General features: G+C 40.9%; 1 non-coding gene across 1 annotated transcript; it reads left to right on the top strand.

The window, feature by feature from the left end:
* The first annotated feature begins 3,392 nt into the window (after positions 1–3,392).
* LOC148861991 (small nucleolar RNA R71) lies at positions 3,393–3,499 on the top strand. Its single transcript, XR_016095319.1, has one exon. It is a non-coding gene; the product is annotated as a small nucleolar RNA R71 (small nucleolar RNA).
* Positions 3,500–5,375: the final 1,876 nt, after the last annotated feature.

The raw sequence follows: 5,375 nt of genomic DNA, 5'->3' as shown, positions 1-5,375 counted from the left end.
TCCAATTGCCTTCAATTCAGGTTAGAAGAGTAAGCAGTAAATGTCAATCTCAGAATTCAGCAATCTATCAATTTGGATCATTCGAATGAATCATGATTGAGCCTTGGTTTGGTGAAACCCCAAGGTCATGAACAGCCTCTCTCAAGCGCATGTTCATCCTATGCATGAGTGACGGTTCTTCTATCTCTAGCAAGAATCTAATCCCCATGCATGCATTTCTTCAAACACTTCTAAGGCATCAATTCAAATCTGAATTGATCACCAACTGAATTGTGCAAGTTATCTCTAACCTTGCACTCAATTCAGTTCTTGAATAGTAGATCTGAATTCTTAGAGTCTCTCTCAAGCACTCTAGGAATTCCAAGCTGTAGATTAATTCGCCAAATCTGAAATTTGCAGATCTGAATTCTCTTTCAAGCAATTCAGATCTTGCAATCTCAGATCTGAGAATTCAGATCTGAGTTTTGAAGGTTAGTTGGCCGAATTGATCTGCAATCACACCCTTATTCAAGAAACTTCAAGTACAATGCATGACCATTTGAATGAATAAAAAAGAATTAGATTGGTGAACTGAAATTTTACAAGCTGAAATACATCAAGGAAGAATGGAAACAAGGAGAAAGAAGAAAGAACATATAACTAAGAAACTGAATTCAAATCAAAAGAGAATGAAACTACAAATGATTTATTACCAAAAATCTTTGAATCACAATCCCTCAATTCGAACTCACCTTCTTCTTCTAGCTTGCTTGTCTTGAACTTCCTTCAGCCCTTCTTCTTCTTCTTCCTTGCGCCTAGCCTTCTTCTCTTCTCTTCTCTCAAGGTGGCCGAACCTCTAAGAGTGGGAGAGCCTTCCTCTCAAGCAATTGAACACTTTCTCCCCTCCTAGAGGCCTCCTTATATAGTTTTTCAAGGGGGCTCTTGCCCCTTCTTGAAGCCTCTAGAATGGGGTGTATTACACCCCTCATGAACCTTCTAGAGTGCTCCCTCCTTCTCTTCAAGAAACTCCTAGAAGTTGTCGCCCCTAGCTCCCTTTGGGCTGCTATTTGGGCTACAACTTAGCTTGCTTTTGAGCTCATGTGGGCTACACTCTAGGCTGTTATTTGGGCTAAAAATGGGCCTTCCTTGCTGGGCCGAATTCTCCTCATAGCTAGGCTTTATTTTCTTGGGTTTTCTCAAGGAATTCACTTGCTCTTTTTGGGCCGAAGTGCTCTCTCTTGCTTCCACGACCGGGCTGGACTGAAATTGGTCTTTTTGAACCTTCTTTTCTTGCCTTTTTCCTTCCTTTTCTTGGATTGATTATCCCTGAACTTATTCTTAGCATTAAGCTAAATTAAGGCAAAAATTAATAAAACCGGCATAAAAATCCATGCTAAAGTCCTCAAAAATTATAGATAAATTGTAAGTTCATCAAATACCCCCACACTTAAGCTTTTGCTTGTCCTCAAGCAAAGACATCAGCCATAAACTTAACATTCCCCCCTTTTGTTCTCACCATTTACCTGGTGAACTTTTTAAGATAGAAATGCATTGAGTAGTCGGGAAACTTTTGTAAGTGCTCAACTCTTATTCTTGTAAATTACCATTTAAGATATGTATCAGATCCGAGGAAAGGAGAATATGAATTTCATCATAGTCTAGCCTTCACTCCTAATTCATATATAAATCAGCTCCTTAATTGTCAAGGTTAATAATCAAATTTCACTAAGTTTCACATCTGTAACTAAATCTCAATGAGAGTTCAACTTTAGAGTGCCCATTTGAACCTCGGTTGTCACCACAATTACTTATTTCTAAGGGTGAGTGCATTTTATGCTCCATCTCACCTTTTTTTTTTTTTTCGGTGTGAGTGCATTTTATGCTCCATCTCACACTTTCTTTTTTTTTTTTTTTTTTTTTTTTTTGGTGTGAGTGCATCTTATGCTCCATCTCACACTGGTCACTTGCTTGAGGTAGGTAAATAGGACTCATGTTCTAAGCTGCTAGTTTTACTATTCAGCTCAGAATAGCGGAGTCAATTTGGGCTTTTGTCCTTCTTTTGCAATTATTGAACCTCAAGAATTAGCACTTCAGATGTGCACTAGCTTTCTTGACCATTAACAATGAAATCAAGGGCTTCCATACACATGAAGGAAGTTAGGGCTAGTCATGCTGAAAGGCATATTCAGCTCCCCTTTTCTCACGCATATATCAAATTGGGTCATTCACAAGAATAAAAACTTAACAAGTACATCAGTCTCCCTCAACTCATTGAATTCCTTCTTAAAAAATCATCAAATAAATAGTAATGAACTTGAGGGGTTCAAGTCTTTTTTTTTTTGGTTATGTCATTGCCTGCATATGTGTGTTGGGGTGAATGAGGTGCATGGTTTCAGCCCCCATACCCTAGCCTCGGGCTCACTCCCCCACACTTAAGATGAACATTGTCCTCAATGTTCGTAGTGTTAGGCAGTAACAATAAAACTAGCAAGAGCATCATCAAGTAATAGGAGGTATTTAGAGGACTTCCCTGAAGATCATTCTTAAATTCTGCAATATGTTGTCGGTGGAAAACTTCTTCTGCTAGAAATCACTTGCAAACTAGAAGAGGAGATCAGTATCTTTATTCAATTAAATTCTAAGAAAAACTAACTAAACTTAAATGCTATGAAAAATAAAAACAAAAAGCAAGTAAGACAGTTTATGACTAAGTATCTGAATTGGGAATTCTCCCAACAGCCTCTTGTTCCCTTGGGTTTACTATGGTGTTACTAGGTAAGGTACCCGGAGCCCTTTCTGAAATCATCTGTGCCAGCTGCCCAACCTGAGTTTCCAAGTTCCTTATCGATGTTTCGTTTTTCTGAAATCTATTTTCTGCACTAGCTATGAACTTGGTCATCAGCTCCTCCAAGTTAGATTTCGGTTCCGACTGATAGAAGTTTTGGTGGAAAGGCTTAGGTGCATGCTGATTCAGGTGGCCTCTCCATCCGGGGTTATGGGCATGATGGTACTGATTTCCTGGCTGTCTTGTAAAGTTGCCAACAAAGTCTACTTGTTCTGTGGACTGAAAAGTCTGACTGCCAACTTGGAATTCAGTGCTATCATGGCCTCCCCCACACTTATCATACTGTACATGCATAGCTGCCATCTGCATCTCATCAAATTTTTTGCTAAGTGCTCCTATTTGTGCAGAGAGAGCTGTGTATGTATCCACATTATGAAGGCCATGCTGCTTTCTAACTGGTGTCCTTTCTGAATGCCATTGGTAGTTATTGGCTGCCATCTCCTCGATGAGTGCATGGGCAACCTCGGGAGTCTTATTGTTTATGGAGCCCCCAGCTGCTGCATCTAAGATGGTCTTGTTTGAATCGGTCAGACCATTATAAAATGTTTGCACCTGCAGCCAAATCGGAAGGCCATGGTGAGGAACCCTCCTTAGTAGCTCCTTGTAACGTTCCCAGGACTCATAGAGAGATTCCCCCTCTTGCTGGAAAAAAGTAGTGATGTCATTCCTCATTTTAGCAGTTTTAGAAGGGGGAAAATATTTAGAGAGAAAACGACTGGCCATTTCGTCCCATGTGGCTATAGATCCTGCCGGTAATGAGTTCAACAAAGCTTTGGCTTTATCCTTCAAAGAAAATGGGAATAACCTCAGCCGGATGGCATCATCACTTACCCCATTGTGTTTGAAGGTGTCACAGATTTCCAAGAAGTTAGCAATATGGGCATTCGGATCCTCATGGGCCATACCACAAAACTGAACCGTATTTTGTATCATTTGGATTATGGCCGGTTTAATTTCGAAGTTATTGGCAGCAATAGTTGGCCTGATAATGCTGGAGACAGTCCCGGTGAGGGTGGGCTTGGCATAATCCATCATAGTTCTTTGTTCAGCCATTTCTTGTGCTTCTTGTCTGACTTGCTTAGCAGCTCTCAAACGGACACGGAGAGTCTGTTCAATCTCTGGGTCGTAAAGGATCTCTTCCAGTTCAGGTCTGCTTGTCATAAACTGTAAAGGTCAAAGCAATAAAAAGGCCAATATTCACAAAAGAAAATAAATAACTAATCCTATTACAACTGAAAATGTAAAGTGAAGTATTGGAATATACAAACCTACATCCTAAAATAAATAAATGTAGCTAACTAAAAGCATATCAACATTTTATTCAATATACAGAATTCAGTAGCAATTTACAAACAGGTCTGAATTCAGTAATCTCTGAGTAGAACAACAGTTTACAAATTCCTCTTCTTTATATTGCTGAAATCAGGGACAAGATTTAATTACACAGATCTAAACTGCTGAGAGCTGAAATCTCAGTAGCTACTGAGAACAGTAATATACAGTTATGAAATCTTAGCAGCTACTGAGGACAGCCAAGTGCGGATCAGCAGTGATTGTGTTCAGGTCTGAGTTTCATATTAAAAGGCTCTTCTATGCTACTGAAGGTCAATACACTAAACTGAAGTCAATGTACAAAGGATTGATAGCAATTCAGACATCAGTTCTACACAAAATTGAGATCAGCTCTGAAATCTCAGAAGCCACTGAGAACAACAATAAATATAATAGCAGCTGCTGATAACAGTACAGTTGTGCTCAGGTCTGATTTCCATATTGGAAGGCTACTAAATATCAGATCTGAGCCCACTGTTTTGATGAGCTATGCATCACCAAACACCAGATGGAGTAGCCATACTAAAACTGAGCAATTCAGCAGGATAACCTACTGATATTAGCAATGAAACATGCTGTATACAGATCTGCACAAAACCGAAATCAATCAGTAGTAAAAAGATCTGAAATCAGACCTGTATTCACCATGGTGTGGCTGTTGGGATCTGAAATCAGACCTCTCGTCAGGACCATGTTCCCAAGGAAAGCTACCCGAAGGAATAAAACATGTATACCCCCCGGGAAGGTTGTAAGACATGAGTATGGATTGGAGCCCCTCAGGCGTCATGGTCGAAGGACCAAACCTGTCTAGCATCCGACCTCGGCGGGAGGTAGACGCCAAACTACCCGAAGCGGCTCGGCCTACTGGTTCATAGTCCTCAAGTTCCACCTCAGGATCACTGAGGCAGTCGGGGGACACGGCTCGGTTGGTGGAACCTACGTCGGCCCTACTTGAAGAATCGTCTGAGCTATCAAAGCTAGACATTGGGGAAAAGATGGATTCAAGAAAGTACTCACCGGAAGAAAGTTTGAAGGCTCCGGAGACTGGAACAAGCCAAAGAACCGTGAAGGCTATATAACCAGCCTTGACGCGAGCTGGAAAAAACTTGGACGCGAGCTGAAAGGTTGGATGCGAGCTCAGTAGACAAACCGCGGAAGTGACAAACCGACTGGGGTCCCCCACTATTTATAGCTACAGTAACCAAGAATCGACCGTGCA

Source organism: Nelumbo lutea, chromosome 4 (genome assembly GCF_056320005.1).
Source record: "Nelumbo lutea isolate HS-2025 chromosome 4, American lotus-T2T, whole genome shotgun sequence".
In the NCBI taxonomy this organism is placed as follows: domain Eukaryota; kingdom Viridiplantae; phylum Streptophyta; class Magnoliopsida; order Proteales; family Nelumbonaceae; genus Nelumbo; species Nelumbo lutea.
Note: the sequence above shows the minus strand (reverse complement) of the source record. Positions and strands in the feature narration are given on the sequence as shown.